The following is an 18,273-nucleotide window of genomic DNA, read 5'->3' on the forward strand; positions in this document are numbered from 1 at the left end:
GATAGGGCAGGGTTTGTTTATTGTTTGTTTGTTTGTTTGTTTTGGGTTTTTTTAAGTTTGACATGTATGTAAACTAGCTCTGGATTTGTTCCACTACACTTTTGCCAAATCATCTAGAGCTGCATGTGTAAAGGCGGTCTATGACAACCAGGAGCACCCACTATTGAGCATGCTATACCAAAGCCAGACATGAGACAGTGAAACCAGTTTACAGATGCCCCTGCAACCACCATATATTTTCCAGGTTTGCATTCAATCTTGAAATTACATTTTGTAGCCAAAAAAGGAGTCTCTATACTCAAGGGGGTGAGGAAAGGTGGGATTGTCCATACCCCTTAAGCAATGGCAATAAGTGATTTATGTTAAATTGTAGGTAATATCGGTTTCCTGTAAATGAAGACATATGTTTTCAATCTTATAAACAAATATCAGATCTGTTTGAACTTACTGACACTCAGTTTTTCTTAGCTCAAATAATACAGTGGATAGCAGTTTGCATTTTTTGACCGCACTATATTCATCAGAGGACTACACTAGTATATGCTTTGGAGGCATCCTGGATAAACAGATTTGCATTAACTGTCATATAAAATAAGTTCAAATCTTACTTTTGGCCTTACTGGCATACAAACATACAGGCCTAAGGGTTCCTTAATTTATTCCTTTGGTTTCTCAAATTATTTATGGAATGCAACTCTTAATATCCACAAGCCATTTGTTCACAGGAGTGCTCTCAGACTGCTCATTTAGACAGCTAGATTCGGCACAAATTTCTATATACTCACTCCACTTTATCCTCTGCTTTCTGTACAGTCTTTCACAGCATCTGGCTCATGAAAGCTTGTGCTCTACACACATGCACACGCACACATGCATACACACGCACACACATCTTATTTAGTTAACCCATAAGGGTACATATCTACCCTGCCTATATACTATCATCATAGTACTATCATACTATCATCATTCTATAGAATCCTTATATTGATTACTTTGTTGGGTAATCAGGCAGGTAACTGATGGGCCCAACCTTCCTGTAAGTCAACTGTGCCCTTTGCTACATTAACATATCAATAAGAGAATTTATTTCCATGACCTGGGATAAATATATTTGCTCATTTAATTTTAGCCCAGCAACTCTTGCTTTTTCCAAAACTGTTTGGCACCTTTGGACATTCTGCCCTATTGTTGTTTAGCCTTGGGGAAAACCATCTATGCAAATCTTATATATCATAAAAATATTGTTGCATTTCCCCTTGAAACATTTCCAGTGCCACAGACAATTCAAATGATTGTCTCAATCAAAGGGGATACTGAATATCAACAAATGTTTTCTGATGCATTCAATATTTAAAAAAATTAGAATCAGCCATATATCCCAGTATTTTTCTCCTTGAAGACAGTGGAATGTCTTGTCTTTATATTTTTTCAAGTTATTCTAGATCAATGCACAAGATAAAACTTTTATCTTATTCTTCCAATGACCAATGACATCTGATGAAGGGAACTCATGTTCACAAATACTTATGCTATACATCTCTGATTTAGTTAGTCTATAAGGTGCAAATCTATCCTGCTTTCTCAATGACTGAGTCATATTTTTGCTTTAGGATTCCAGATCCTCTTTAAACCTGTTTTCTGAAAGTTTCTTTCACTCTAGAATTGTTAATTTTGGAGGTATTTGACTTTTTTAGCTCCATTTTGTAGGCCTGTGCAAAGCAGCTAGTATTCGCTTCGGATTCAGATTTGGCCGATTCAGGGGACAGAGATTCAATTTGGTGATTTGAATCATTGTCCCAAATCGATTCAGCCAAATCTGGTTTGATAAAGAACTTAGTCAGACTACTATAGTAGACCAAAAGAGAGGTGTAACAAGGCAGGAAAATGGAAGGTAAACTGGGTGTTGGCCTTCTAGATATTTCTGCCTATTACACGCATAAGGGGCACATCCAGATGAGCACACACATGCGTCTTGCAGCATCTAAAACCCCTTTGAGACACTGCAAGATGCACATGCAGGAACAAAAAAAAACATTCCCTGCACTGCATGTTAGCAGCACAGGGGCAAAATTAGACCCCTGGATACCCAGGGGTCAAAAAAAAAAATGCATCGCAGAACAGAAGGATAAAGTACAGTCACAGACCATGCCTGGAAGCAACCGGGCAGTCAGTCCTCCAGGAGAGATGCTCTGGTTTCTGGCCAGAGCATCTCTCTGGTGCTTCTGCTGCCCCCAGCAATGTCAAAGGTAAGTTAGGGATGTGGGATGAGGGGTTTATGGGTGTGGGTGGGCATAAGTGGGTGTGAGGAGTGGCAGGGGGATGTCAGCAGGTGTTGGGAGTGGAGGAGGATGTCAGGGGCTATGAAGAGTGGTGGGTGAAATTCTGGGGGTGTTAGGAGTAGAGGGAGATGTCAGGGGCTATGAGTGGCAGGGAATGTCAAGGGGGTGTTGGGAGTGGAGGGGGTTGTCGGGGGCTACGGGAAGTGGCAGAGGGATGCCAGGAGTGTTGGAGGCTAAGGGGAGCAGCAGGGGGATGCTGGGGGGAGTCGGGCATGATGGGGAGTGGCGGGGGGGAAGTGTCAGGAGTGAAGGGGGTTGTTGGGGGCTATGAGGAGTAGCGGGAGATGTTGCAGGGGCGTTGGGAGTGGAGAGGGTTGTCACGGGGTGTGTGGAGCAGCGGGATGGATGTCCCAGTGGGTGGGTATGTGGAGGGGCTCAAGTGGGGGCTGCCGCATGCCTGCCCCCCACCTGGCCCCTGCGACACTGGCAGCACCAGGCAAGTGGGGCTGTATGGAGCTGTGGTTCTACTTCAGGAGTAGCGGGCAGTGACATAGTGCTATGAGACCCAGGCTCCGTACATGCTGAATGGACCCAGTCCAGCCTGCTAATGCACGGCCTTGGACAGGCCAGATTGAATCCATTCAGCACATATAGAGCACAGGTTACACAGAGCTGCGTTGCTACCCACTGTGCATGCAACAGAGCCAACCCCATACACCCTAACCCCATACACCTCCGCTTGCCTGCTGTCGCCAGTGCCACAGCTGCTGGGTAGGGGGGCAGGCATGTGGCAGCCCCAGAGCCTTCCCCAGGGGTGGGCAAGGCTGGGGGGTGATGAGTGGGGGGAGCGGGGGTGGTGAGCATGGAGCCAGTGGTGCATGGCAGCCACAGCAGAGATGGCGGCACGCAGTGGGACCCAACCTGGCCCAGTCTGGCACATCTTGCTAACCCAGCTTTTCACCAGAGTGGGATGCACAGGTCCAGGAGGCACAGCTCCTGTGCAAATGCATGCTAGCTGCGCATCCTGGGCTGGATTGGGCCAGCGGGGCATGTTTTCCATAAGGCTCAGATGCACCTGAGCCTCATGGAAAATGCACCCCGCTGGTTTGACCCAACCTGATCCAGCCCAGGCCACGCAGCTAGTGTGCATTTGCACAGGAGCCGCGCCTTCTGGACCTATGTGCCCCAGTCCAGTGCAAAGTCAGGCTAGCGAGCCATGCCAGGTCATGTCCTGCCATGCACTTCCTCTCTGCAGGCACCTCAGGTCAGGCAGTACTGCCACCAGTGGCAGGACCTGGCACAGTGCACAGGGACAGCACACTGAGCCAAGCCAGATCCTGCCAGCACTGGGGCATCTCATGCTGCCAGGGCAGGCCAGTTCCATGGTGGTAGGACCCAGTGTGGCATGCACCCAGCTCAGCCTGGTCTGGCGGTGCGAGTGGCCTCAGTGCCAGTAGGGCCCGGCTCAGTGCTACACGCATTCCCCACAATTGGCGCTGGCCCCTGGGTGACACCTGTGAGTAATGCTGGTCCCCGATCTGCTCAGGGCCACAGGCTCTGAGTGGCTTGGGGCCATGCCATGCCATGGGGTGTGCTAGCAGCAGTGGGCTCTGAGTGCCCCACTCCTGCTGCTGCTGCTGCTGTTGCAGGGGGTAAGTTGTGGGCCCTGCATGGGGAGGCTGTGGCCTTGCAGGGTGCCTGGGATCATGCAGGAGGTCTGTGACCCTCCAGGTGGTGCATGGTTCCTGCAGGGGGGACAGTCCATATGTTGTGTGGAGAGGCTGCACCCTGTGGGGGCCAAGGGACACAACCCCCTTTGCTGCCCCCCTACAAGGTCCCCCCACACCCATAGTCCCCCCACAATCACCCCACATCTAGCCACATACCGACGCGGATCCCCCCGCTTTCTTCCACACCCACCCACACACCCACCCACCTTCCCCCACACCCCTTGCCACCCCCTCCTGAAAACCCCACATCCACTCATCACACACCGATCATGTGAGAAGAAAACCAAAAGCACACATCAACACATATAGATATTTAGAATTTATTTTATTATTATGATAGAGACACTGGTAAGCTTCCAAATTGCTTTAACATTGTAAATATATCAATAAGGCATTGCCCAACTGATCTCTCTCTCTCTCTCTCTCTTTCTTAATATTATATATGTGTGTGTGTGTGTGTGTGTGTGTGTGTGTGTGTGTGTGTGTGTGTGTTCATGCATGCGTGCATGCGTGCGTATTATATATGTATGTATGTATGTATAGTGGTCTTTTGCTCTAATTGTGGAAGAACATGGATTTTGGGTTATTTTTAAAAATGGATTTGGGATGCTGCTGCAGCAGTCCAGTTGACACAAGGAGATAGTGTCCTCAGATACCAATTGGCCGGGCCCCAGAAGCTCCTAAGAAGGAGTAGCTCTGAGCTGCTTGCTAGGGTAGGTTTGTATATTGCTGGGGCCAGCACAGGTGCTGGCCCCAGGCTTTAACTCCCCCTGGCTGCAGATCCGGTAGGAGCCAGGCAGGGTTATTTTGCCCCAAATGGCACAATTTGCCCCACACCAAAGTGCATGCCTGGACATGTGCACTGAGGCTTAACCATACAAGTGGCCCTTCTCTGGACCCTCTCCAGGTTATCCACATCCTTCTTGAAGTGTGGCGCCCAGAATTCCATGCAGTACTCCAACTGCGGTCTGACCAGCGCCCAATAGAGGGGAAGTATCACCTCCTTGGACCTATTTGTCATGCATCTGCTGATGCACGATAAAGTGCCATTGGCTTTTTTGATGGCTTCGTCACACTGCCGACTCATGTTCATCTTGGAGTCCACTAGGACTCCTAGATCCCTTTCCACCTCTGTGCCACCCAGCAGGTTATTCCCTAGGCTGTAGGTGTGCTGGACATTTTTCCTCCCTAGGTGCAGCACTTTGCCTTTCTCCTTGTTGAATTGCATTCTGTTGTTTTCTGCCCACTTGTCCAACCTATCCAGGTCTGCTTGCAGCTGTTCCCTGCCCTCCGGCGTGTCCACATCTCCCCATAGCTTTGTGTCATCTGCAAACTTGGACAGAGTACATTTCACTCCCTCGTCCAAGTCACTGATGAAGACATTAAAGAGTATCGGTCCAAGGACCAAGCCCTGCGGGACCCCACTGTCCACACCCTTCCAGGTCGAAACCGACCCATCTACCATGACTCTCTGGGTGCGACCCTCCAGCCAATTCGCCACCCACCAGACTGTGTAGTCATCCAAGTCACAGCCTCTTAACTTGTTCACTGTTACATCCTTTTAGCTTTTTTAATAGAGATTAGAATTTTAGGGCTTTATAACATCATTAATCCAAGTAATAAGAAACAACTTCCTATCATGTAACAAAAATGTCCATTTAAAATATTTTATTCAAAATAAATATTGAGAATGGAAGTTCTGATATGACCCACATATTCACCTTAGTTTGACAGCTATTTCTTTTTGTACTGCAGAGAACCCCAAAGGCATTTAAACAATGTGGGTTTTTTTCCACACGTGTAACTAAACATTCTGTCTGCAAAGTGCTTGTCCAGTTAGCTTTCACCTTTGACTTGAATACATATTAGCCGTTCCACCCATATACCAAATACATCTCTTGAGGTGAACCTTTTAAATCCCTTAGCTGTGGTCTTTAAAGCTATATTAATGTTTATAGCTGATTTTGCTATATTTTTCTATTATCTCTGAGGGCCCAATCTTTATTCCCACAATTAGAGCTACTGACTTCATTGATATTATAAACATGATTAAGGGTTTTGCAGTACTAAATCCTACATGAGGACGCCTTTTGTTTCTCTTTAAAAGAAAACATAATTTAATTTTGTTCAATAAAGAGATCAAACTTGCAAGTATCCCAAACAACTTGACTGTGATTCAACAAAATCTTAAGCATTTGGTTAAGCGTGTTTAATCCTAGAGCAAAATGGAGTCCTAGGGAATGCTAGAGCAAAATGATGACCCAGTATCATTAAGTAGATGCCAAACAGCATCGCTCTTCAGCTTCATTCTAAGCACGTGCTAAAGTGCTTTGCTGAGAGTCATGGTATCAGTCAAGCCAGTGGTAAATGAATGGGCTCCAAATCCTGGGGAATCACAGCACCATCCAGGGTCCTGGTCAAGGCCAAACCATGGGGAAGAACCCAGGACTGAAAGACAACGGCAAACCAGATCAACTAGTAGCATACAAGCTTTTTTTGATTGTAACCAAGTTGTTTTGACTTGTTATTTAAATGATAACCAACCTGCAGTGTGTATGGAGAAACAGACAAGTCCTGTGGTGCAAATAAATCCTGTGGCTTCACACCTAGGTGTTTCAGAGTTGTAGGAGAGATATTATATGAAAGGAATTCCTGCTCCCCTGCTTTTTTCAGTCCCTAGCATGATGAAGCACTTGGAACTGTTCAGCTATCTCCCTCTAATTCATGCTTTTGTTGTTGCTGCTGCTGGTGCTACTGCCGCCTACAATCTTGGATTTTGGCTGTCTGATATTTTTTTTTTAATACAAAAATGGTTGTAAATATATCTGTGTGATTTATTTGTTATTAAACTCCAGATGCTTTTATTGGCTACTTATTGCACTGAATAAGTAAAGCAATGACTTTTTAATGTCTGTTTAATAATACCTGGTCTTACATGTAATGCTTTGCTATTTCTGGATTTAAAGTATTTTATGACAGCTAACATCATCCCAATTTCCCAGGCACAGAGAGATGAAGTGATTTGTCCAATTCCTTTATCACACAAGGAATCAGTAACAGAATATTACCCAAATCTCCCAGTTCACATTCTGATGGGGTCTCTTAGACCATGCTGCCCATGCTTAGGCACCTTATTATTGATGGATCTCGCTCCCCTTTTATTAACTGCATGATCTGGGGACCAGGGATCAGATCCTAATCTTTTTACATGCCAATACAGGACAAGCCTGGGATCATGACTGTCAGCCCCAGCTCTGACCTGCTGAATGTTTGATTGAAGCTGCCACATACATCTAAAACATTTGTATGGTATTTTTGTCATTTTATGGCACCTTAAATTGGGTACACGTATATCACCCTTGGTATTCATGCCATGATTAACATGTTAATCATGACATAAATGTAACGTGTCGAGGGGGCCTTTATTTCTTGCATCAATATTTTCAAAACATTTATTTTGATTCTTTGTTCTCTAGAAATTTCACAGTTAAGTTACTAAGAAGGGAGGATCTGAGATGAGGAAAAGAGGACTTTCCAAATTTCTGTTTATATTATGTCAAACCTCAAGTTTTTGTAATATTCTATTCCATTAGATGTTTTGATTAGAAATATGGGTCTGCCATATTCCAGACAAAAAGTAATAGATACATGTTTCTGGCAATTTTATTCTCCAGATGTTGACAGTAGAACCAATTCTGATTGTGGCAGTGCACTGGGTGTGCCTGCCACTTTAAGGGCCTGGAGCTGGCAGCCACCAGGTGCCTGACGAGGGCAGCCATTTTGGAGGCAAGGGCTGCCTATATAAACAGGGCAGCCTGGCTGCTGGAGGCCAGGCAGCAACATCACTTGGCCGGAGGGCTGCTGAGAACAAACCGGTGGCTAGGGTGAGGCTATAAGGGGTTGGAGGAGGCCTCATAGGGACCCCCAGAGGGGTGGGGGCCCCAGCGCCTGAGGAGGGCGCAGCGTACTCATTGGGGACTCACAATGAAGGGTGAGGACCCCAGTGCCACAGCAGGCGCAGCATACTCAGGGGGAACCCCCAGTGGTATGGGGACCCCAGCGCCAGTAAGGGTGCAGTATCCTTAATGGGGCCACACAGCAGAGTGTGAGGACCCTGGCGCCCAGCGTGGGCACAGTGAGCCCCAGAGAGGGGGCAGTATTATTAGGAAGCCCAGTGTGGGCACAGCAGCCCCAGAGAGGGGCAGTATTATTAGGAAGCCCCACGGCGGGCACGGCAAGCCCTGAGGAAGGCCTAGTGCTGCAGTAAACCCCAGAGAAGGGTGGTGTACTGCAGTGAACCCCAGTGAGAGGGGGTAGTGGTGCGGTGAGCCCTGGAGAGAGGGGGTAGCAGTGCGGTTGGGCCTGAGAGACAGGTGGCTCATCGAGAAGTCCCAGAGGGGGCGCAGAAGTCCTCAGGAAAGGGGGCGACATTGCAGGGAAGGCCCCAGAGAGAGGCAACATTGCAGGGAAGGCCCCAGGTGGGCTCAGAGCCCAGGAGGGGTCAGCACAACAGAGAAGGCCCGAGAGACGGGCAGGAATATAGACAGAGAGACACACCAACGTCTATCCCATCTGTGAGTCTTGGGGCGTGGTATTAGGGGTTGGTAGGAGCCACACGTAGCCCATAAGGCTAGGGTGCCTGGGAAGCACCCATCATACAGGGAGACCCCCGGTGGGTCCGGGAAAACACGGGGACACAGGTCCCAGCTAACCGTGCCCAAGGAGACGTGAGGCAGCCTCCCAACTTTACCTTAAGATCAAAGATGTGGCAGGCAAGAATAGAGGGTGCCCTTGGGCTAACTTGGCACGGAGGAAGGGGCCTCAAGGAGATCACGGCCCTCCTGGCAGACCCTGCCGTGACACCGATCCTTCTGACATGATTGTATATTTAGAAAATCCCTGATAGAAGTGTTAGTTATGTCAGTGTAACATATGTTCCTGTGGAAACATTAAATCAGGCCTAATATATTAATTCTACTCTCATTTCACTGACAGTAACACCACAGACATCAGCTTGCCCCACTACTTTTGTCTCTTACCCTGTTCACTTATTAAAATCAGTTAGTTAATGCTGATGTAAACATCTTGTGCAAGTGAGATAAGAATCAGACATTTATTGAAAATAAACTGTAATTCTAGCTTTAAATTCCATATTTTGTGTTCAAAGGTTATAATGGTTCCCTAATGAAGTAATAAACTCCTGATATTTAGTGCATTACCTGCTGTGAAGGAAAAATTTGCATGATACTAATAATGAATTATATTATAGCTCTGTATAGAATAGAGATTCCCTTAGAAAGTCTAATGGTTAATGATACACGTTTTGCTGAAATCAGTAGTATCCTTCTTTGTGTCTTATACCAACTAATGGTATGTAAAGTAGTTTTGCTTTCACTGCAATTTTGTTCTATTAACTTTTCCAAAACTTAGTGTAGCACATAATGAATGCTGAGGGTGACAGTCACTACATGTAACCACCAACAGTGAGTGTTTGTATCACCTATCTTTGCAACCAACACTTTGCTCCCTCAAATCTCTATGTCAACAATTTTTTTTACCAATAATATCTTTGTGTTCTGGACCCCTTCAGGTCAGTATTATAAGCCACAGAAGTATTATGAGTATGCTGTAGACAGTTTTGTCATGCCTTCAATGGCATAAAAATATCATACCCCTTTGGCACACCTATATAAATAAACCTTACTTATAATGGGAAATACCTTTGTAACATAGTAGAGGCAAGGGAAACTCATCAAGAGTTGGGTAGCTATTTTGTTCTGGCTTGCCACACAGGGCAGCAAAAGCCTGTTTGGCTTAGTTTTGTTCTCTGTACAGCCCCAAAGACCCTACCCAGAATGAGAGTCCAAGTGAAGTGTTAAAAAATAGAATGAGTGTGACACATAGAAGGGATGAAATAGATAAAGCTTCCTGTCCATTGTTAGGCAAGTACTCAATTGCCTAACAATATATAAGGTAACAATGCTAGTTAGACTTTAGGTAGAAGTGAGTGTGGAATATGTGTTTGTAATGAACATGCATGCAGCATCATCCACCTTACACAGATACTCAAAATATTGTGACTAGTGGAATCAGAAGAAAAATGAATCACAATTCCTTTCTGGCACTTCACTGTCCCTGAACTCTCCAGGCAGACAAGTTTACACTGGTATAACACATTACACCAGTATACAAAAGTAGCAAACAGATTATAATGAGCCCTAAACTACAACAATTTCACTCAATTTGATGTAGAATTACCCTTGAAAGAATCAAAGTTAAAACTCCACCAGCCTAATTTCTGGTGATTTAAATGTCATCTGTCCATGTTCATCCCCGGCACCACTTGGCAGAGGCAAAAAAGCTTTTACCTGCACCTTTGCCACTTACCGACAAGATGCACCATGATCTGCTATCACATACAACTACTCCAGGATAGCTCCATGCCCATCTTTTCTCAGTGGGCACATCTATACATTCAGTCATGTGCAGTGCCTACTTCACATTAAATTTAGTACTTGTATAATCAAGCACTAAATAATTGCACAGTAGGCTGTCATACTGAGCTTTAGTGCAATCACACGCTTTTTGTATGACACTTAATGTGCAGTAGACTAATACTACTGTGTATTAGCATATTAGCATGTTTTTTGCCATGCATGCTAATATGCATTAGAATTAGTCTACTGCACATTAAGCATCTCATGTAGATGTGCCCAATGTTATTTACTCTATCATATAAAAGTAGTACAAATAGTTCATCTTGGGATATGTGTTCATCATGTTCCAATTTAGCCCAGAAGTAGTAAGTGTGATCAAGTGTTAGACAGATGGATAATCATAAATGGTTCAAATTTATCTATTCAATTCCTTTTGTGTGCTATTTTTCACCTAACTCAGAAATCTTTGTTTGAATTCCTAGATTTCTAGGACAGCAGACAACATACCTTCATCATGATTATTCATAGCATTCTATGTCCCAAGTCATGAAACATTCAGAATTTTCAAACATTTTCAAATGCATATGAAGGCAAACAGAATAGGTGTGATCAGTGAATGACATGACTCCATAAACCTAACTCATGCTTTTTTTTAAAGAAACTGGTTGATAGTTATTTTTAATATTATTTGATTAGTCCTTCAAAATGATAGCATCTGCTGGTTATATACACTTTAAAATAAGAAGTCTATTTTTGTCTATTCTTTGTATAACACTGTACCCCCTACTTATTACCCCTGTCTTTTGCTTGCTGTACCAAATTTAATGCAAGGTTGACAACCTATTGTCAGTCACATATAGACACAGAGCCATAGATCTTGTCCTTTTTTACTAGAATTATTTGGCTGCCTATTTTAGTTTTCCATTCAAAACAGTCAGCTTCAGCTTTTTTTTATATAAAGCTTCTTAATCCCTACACAGAGGCTTTCATCTCAGGAGCAAGTAAACAAGAAAAAGACAGATTTCATTTTAAACCTATAGACTATATGGGGTCTGTTCAGATTGTACCTCTTTTTTATTTTAGTGCTCTAATCCTTTATTCTACTTTTAATATAATATGAATTCACAGACAGAGTTGGCAGAGATTTTGTTATATTTGTTTTTCTTTAATGTATTATCCTAAGAAATTGGATGTGTCAAAGATTGGCAATGGAATGAAGGATTTTCTCTTTCCCTCTATTTAGTTTTTAGATAGATAGATAGATAGATAGATAGATAGATAGATAGATAGATAGATAGATAGATAGATAGATAGATAGATAGATAGATAGATAGATAGATAGATAGATAGATAGTAGGGGTGTGTGAAATGGGCCATATTCGATTCAGATTTGGGCCAAATTGGGGACAGTGATTTGATTAATTGCTTTGGGTCACTGTCCCTGATTTGATTTGACCAAATCCAAATTGGAAGATTTGATGTTGATTCAGAGAATCAGTGATTAGGCCATAAACACAGCTTTAAATGTTTTTTCTACATGCCTCCAGGTACCAGGCGTGGCTCATGAACACTGCAATGCTGGGGTGGATGGAGCATCTCACAAGAATGAGGGGGGACCCCTGCATGCTCAGCAGTGAACCCAGAAGTGGATCGGAAGTACTTTCAGTCCACTTCTGGGTCCGCCGCCCAGTGCGCTGGGGTGCCCCCCCACACCCATCCGGCTTAGCAATCAGCCATGGGGGAATCACGGGTGCCCCCCAAAACCCAGGAGGCACTAGTCACTGAGCCATGAGGGTGCAGAGAGGTCCCCCAGTGCACTCCCTGGAGGACCTGGATGTGGACCGGAACTGCTTCTGGTCCACTTCCATGTCTGCTGCTGAGTGCGCTGGGAAGCCTCAATGCTCCTGTGGGATGCTCCATCTGCCCCACCATCACAGCATTCACAAGCCACCTGGTACCATGAGGCATGTAGAAAAAACATTTAAGCTGTGTCTATATCTGAATTGCCAAATCTTTCCAAATCTCTCCAAATCAATTCAGAGGGTTCCAGTTTGATTCAGAGAGATTAAAGGGTCTCCTGATTCGATCAGATTTGGAGATTCAGCCACTGAATCAGACCAAATCTCCACCAAATCAAATCAGGGACCAAAACTTTGTACAGCCCTAATAGATAGATATATCGATATATATCTATCTATAGATATAAATATATAGATATAGATAGATATCTATATAGATATCCCATAGGATTTTTTTTTTAATTTCATATGCCTGGTAGCAACCAAAAACTTATCAGGTTATAGTTGGTCAATGATTTACTTCAGACTGATCCTACAGAACTAAATAGTAGTGTTTTAGTTAGGGACAACAAAACATAGTTAATGCAGAAACGACTCCTTCACCTCACAATACAATAGCCCTTTTGCCCTCAGCATAGTGGGCTTGCTGGACCACTTGGCACAAGTGTTTTTCTTCTCCTGGTAATAGTGGAAACACACATTAGAATAGTCTATCAGCTTCTCTAACTTGCACCAGTGGCCAATTTTGTCCCCCTATCCAACTTTGATGGTTCCACAAGTAGACTAATTACTAAAGAGATTTTTCTTCACTAGAAACCATTGCATAAAGTATGATATCATGCTTGTGTATGCATACAACCTTAAGATACTCTGTTTAAAAACAGTGTTGGAAAGAAAGGAGAGAAGGAGAGAAGTGGTCAATAGTCCTAACCATTTTTTTAACTTACTTACAGACCATACTTTATGTAGGACAAAGCAACATGATGGGTTACTTTAGTCTTTTGTGAATTTTTATGCACTATCCCTTAGATAGTATCGTTTTTCACCTGGATTTGTACTGCCCTAGCCTTGAGATAGAAGAGCATTATTTCCAATTTATTTACTTGGTAAATGTATTTCTCAAATAGTTGGAGGTCAACCTTAGTTTGTGCTAGTTCTCAGGTTAAATAGCCTATTCATTGCAACTATCAGCACCTTTGACCACTGCAGAGGCCTCTGCAGAATTCATTTGCATGATGCTTTCAAGCAGACAGAGAAGCTCCAAGATTACTTTTGTCACAGAGAAATATGTATTGCACATGAGCGCCAAAAAAAAAGCAGTAAGAGGGGGAACAGCTAAAAAATAACACCTGTAATTTAGGTAGGTCAGTGATACTATTGCAGGATTTTAAACATTATGTCCAAATGAACCAGGGATCACTGAAATATTTTTATGTCTTTATGCTTTATCTGTTTTTAACAGCATACCCATTCACAGCTGGATTTTCCTAGAGCATGAACATACACATTTCTAAATAAATCAGAGCTACAGTTTGGACTGAAGATACCAAAGTTTGATCCTATGGAAATTTTTCCTCCTATAAGCATGAGCTGCGCTACTGAAGGGAAATAAGTGCCCTATCTGAGTCACTCTGCCTAAAAGCTGCTATTAGTAACCTTTAAGCCAACTAAGAGCCATTCCACATACATCACTGTGCTCTGGAATAGGCCATAAAGTCTTTGAATAACAGAGATCTGGTGGGAGCAATTGCAACCAATTTAGCCAAAGTTCAAGATGCATACCTGGGCATGTCACACCCTGAGGAGTCAGCCCCAGTGACTAGGCTGATGGTGGTGGTTGTTCCAGTAGCAGTACCACCAGATATTTTGCTCCCTCCACCCAAGTTGGCACCTGGTGTTGGTTCCCTGGTTGTCCCCCCTCCAAGCTTTGTCATGCCAATAGTGCTGTCTGTCCTGTGCACAGGGAACAGAAAAAGGTTAATGAGTGGAGAGAGAAACCATGCTCTTACCCAATTATAAAAAGAAGCAACCCTTCACACAGCCATCCCGTCTTGTCCCCCTGCTGTTGGAGAAAGAGTATGACTGCCCTAAATGCTTGTATGGGTACATAAACATTGTGAGAATGTTACAGGTTCCCCTTCTGTGCCCAACCCACTAAGAATGAGTCTGTTAAAGTCCTAATACATAACTCTTTGGTTCTTCAATAAAAGCTATAGAAGGTTATGCTTTTTGTCCTGGAAGCTTCCAGCTCAGTCCCCACAGGCTCCAAGGTACCTATACATAAGCAGCAAGGCTGCTCCAATAGCAAGGCTGCTCCAATGTGCTGTAATTATTCAATTAATTCAGTCTCCTGGAGCATGTTAATTGCCATGTTCCAGCAATCTCCAGCATCTCATGTATCAGCATTTCCACACTTAAAAATGGAGGCAGGGGCACTTGATCTAAAGTTCAGGGACAATGATACACAAGATGCTCCAGGTGCTTTATTTAGAACAGCTCTCAGAGCCATGCTAACTAAAATGCCCCCCACCTCCACCCCACTACCAGAGCACATATATAAAAGCCCAAAGGTGGCAACTGTAATAGGTGAATGGTAGGCAGGTGTGAGAAACCCTTCTCCTATACTGCTGATGGGCAAAGGAGCTCTACATATCCCATGTACATGTTTCCCTTATACCTAGTACTGAAATCTTGTTTTGCTACCCAAATTCTAAGTGGCAAACACAAGAAACTTGTCTGCTGTAACAAATCAGCCTTTCCCCTTGTGGTAAAATCATAATGCTCTGGAGAGATATATAATAAAATCAAAGCCACCCCCTCCAATGTGCAGCTTCATAGAATTTGGGGAACCAATGATACAGATATAAATTAAGGACAAACCTAAACAAATAAAACAAGTAAATAGGCTTCCATGTTTAACAAATGAATGGCCACAAAAGAGGCAGCTTTCTTACACAGAGGTTAAGACAAGTTTCACAGTACAGCATATTAATCTTAGAAGTAGGATGAGTGAGAGGACTGCAAAATGATGTTGAGTTATGAACAAGTGAAAACTCCTGTACCACCAAGATATTCCTGACAAATGCATTCATTCATTAATCATCATTCCCAGGGGGGGATTTGGTGGGGGGTTTGGCAAAATAGTCTTGCTTCATAAAACATTTTTAAAGGAGAATAAAAATACTATATTATACTATAGTCCATCATGATGAAATCAAGCATGACGTTAAAAGTCAAGATAGGTTAATATCCTAAAGAAATACCTTTGGCTTAGTCACTCAGGGATGCCTGACAAATACAATATGTCTAAAGCAAACCTTCCTGTTTTAAAACTCAAATATGTTCCATAAAAATTACACTGATATTTTTACAGGCTTCCAGAAAAAGTGTTGCTCAGCTTCAAATGAATTTTCAGCAATGCAAATATTTCACGGATGCTCCACAGACTTACAAGAGGGCACATTTTTAACTATTTTCAAAGCTTGCAACAACATACTTTGAATGGCTCTGCAGCTAAACAATTAGCTGCTCTCCAAAGTAAGGAAAGACAGTTTATTTCCTGTTCTGAACAAAAAAAAAGTAAAAAGGAATAAGGCATTTTCTAGTTTGGTGATATTTTTTTAATAATGAGATTTTAGTAGGACAGTTTTCACTTATGATAATAAAAAGTTTAGTAGTATTTCAAATAGAAAATGTAATTCATACTTACTTCCTCTCTTCATTCCCTATCCTGCCCCAAATCCTGCTTTTCTTTGTTTACATGGTTTTAACAGCTCTACTGTTAGGGGAAAGGCCAGCTGGATTTAATGATAGCCAAAGGGAGCTTGTCCTCAAAGCTTAGGTTTTCTAAAGAGAGAGTAAAATACATCAACACAAACAGAAAGTTAACAGCAAAAGTTCACAGCTTGAAACTTCTCTTTTCCATCAGCTATGTGTGAAAGGGGCAGGACAAGCTAAAGAAAGTTAACCCCAGGTACACTCAAGAGGGCGTCCGCTCCTCTAATTTGTTGCATCATAAATTATTGCTTATGATTCAGATGCAACAGTAATAGTATATTTAATTACAGCATCTATTGTTTACTTAAAACTAAATGTTCACAAACAGCTAACATATTCTGATTCACAGAAAGAATCTACGTTTCCTGCTTCAACAATATCCGTGTTATTGTTTCTTAAACTAATGAGTTTTTACTGGTTGCAGATTGAAAATACTGTGCAAAATCTGACCTCTATTTCTGCAAACACTTGCATCCATGACATAATCAAGGCTTGTGAGTATTTCCACTGTAGTCAATAGGCCTGTTCACTTGCTCAATGGGAAACTTGCACTAGGGCTTACAGGGTCAGGAGACCCATTGAGAATCTCCCAAGCTTGACCCTGTTAAATTCAAAGCAATTATTTTTCTCAGAAATCCCTGGATTATCGTGTAACTGTTATTAAAGACCTATCTGTTGCATTTTCCAGTAAGTATACTCTCATAGTCATTTTTTCATCATAGAAACATGTTTAATTAAAACATACACCCTCTCCAGTGCTTTGAATCGGAAAGCTGCATTGTATGCCCTGATCTTGCAAAGATTTTCACCTATGCTCTGAACAGTGACACTATAATGCCTACAGTTCGTTCTAATATAATTCATTGCAGCATTGAGGCCTTAACAAGAATGTTTCCTGACTCAGCAGAAAATGTATATTTACCATAAAATGTTAACACCTTCATTTTCTCTGTTTTCCCAGGATAGTGGTATTTTTTTCTCTTAGAGTACATGGAAATAAGTGTGCTTTTTAGAACAATGACTAAACAGTGCCATCTTCAGTCTATGTTGTTGTAAAAGACACAGATGTGGTATAGGCTTAAGTGACATGACTATGATGTACCCAGGCTGAGAAACTATATGGGCAGACACATGATGTGTTACTGTCTGTGTATAATAGACTACGTTTTGAGGGCAGCTTCAGGGAATGGAAGACTTTTCAAGGCAACTATATCTTTAAAGCACTGCTGTATGATTAACTATCTAGAACATTTAAGTATTCCACCTATCATAGAACTATATGTCAGATCACAGTTTATTGCCTAGGTTTGTGTGTATTAACTATTTAATGATACCATTCAAAGGAACAGATGCTTTCACCCTTCCTGCATGTTCCTTATTATCTTTCTTCAAGGCATTTTCATCATACTCTGCTTTTGCCAAAACGTTCAGCAGTCTAAACAGTGTTTAGCATTCCTTCCATTTATATGAAAATGAAAAAATATATACATACACACACAGCCCCCCTCCCCCCCCCCCTTGAACATGAATAACCCTCTGTAGATTATGGGAGTCAGCAAGGTGCCATTGTTCAATATGGAAACATAGAGGTACGTGTTCATTGCTGTTTTTTCAGCTATGAAATTTTGTGTGCACACACATTTGTCTCGTTTCACATCAAACTGCAGGAGAAAAACTCATTTAGTCTGAAAAATAATCACATAACTACTGAACTAATGAAATCTTGTGGCAACCTTCATTACACCTGTCATTAGCTACATAAAATCTCCAATGACTACATTACATTACTTCTACTATACATTTATGAAATACTTATCTAAAGGGCTAACCTTAAATGGTGCCTGCTGCTCTCCATAGATCACAGTTTGATTCTTATGGACACCAGACGCTCTAGAAATAATAAAGGTTTATGATTTTTAGTATGCCAAGCATGAACTGTCTCCCTAAGGAGCTCTTTGGAGTGGTTGTTAACTGAAGAGGAAGAAATTAAACATCTTTAAGTATCATGAGGTCAACACATATTGCAGCCTCATATCACCATCTGAAGATGTAGAACTGTTGAAGGTGAGAATTGCTGAGAGAAATAAATTGCTATGGAAAGAGGAATCAACTTTTGACATTAAAAGAAGCTAGTTATGTGGTTATAGTACTGACTGGGCATGTGTACACATGCACATTTACTGTACAATATGTGAAATTACAGCACAGTATGGGTGTGCATCTACACATGCACACCTGCACTGCACAG

General features: G+C 42.7%; 1 long non-coding RNA gene across 2 annotated transcripts in view; it reads right to left on the reverse strand.

Annotated features, from left to right (window-relative positions):
- Positions 1-18,273, reverse strand: part of LOC102573566 (uncharacterized) — a 57,969-nt gene that overhangs the window by 16,125 nt on the left and 23,571 nt on the right. The window contains exons 2-4 of one of the 2 annotated variants that reach the window (XR_009459052.1): positions 17,855-17,915; positions 15,958-16,094; positions 14,031-14,201 (exon numbers count right to left, since the gene is read on the reverse strand). This is a non-coding gene — a long non-coding RNA (uncharacterized LOC102573566). Of the gene's footprint in view, positions 1-12,370; positions 14,202-15,957; positions 16,095-17,854; positions 17,916-18,273 lie in introns of those variants that run through there. The other variant, XR_002086741.2, reaches the window with a different exon arrangement.

Source organism: Alligator mississippiensis, chromosome 1, assembly GCF_030867095.1.
Source record: "Alligator mississippiensis isolate rAllMis1 chromosome 1, rAllMis1, whole genome shotgun sequence".
In the NCBI taxonomy this organism is placed as follows: domain Eukaryota; kingdom Metazoa; phylum Chordata; order Crocodylia; family Alligatoridae; genus Alligator; species Alligator mississippiensis.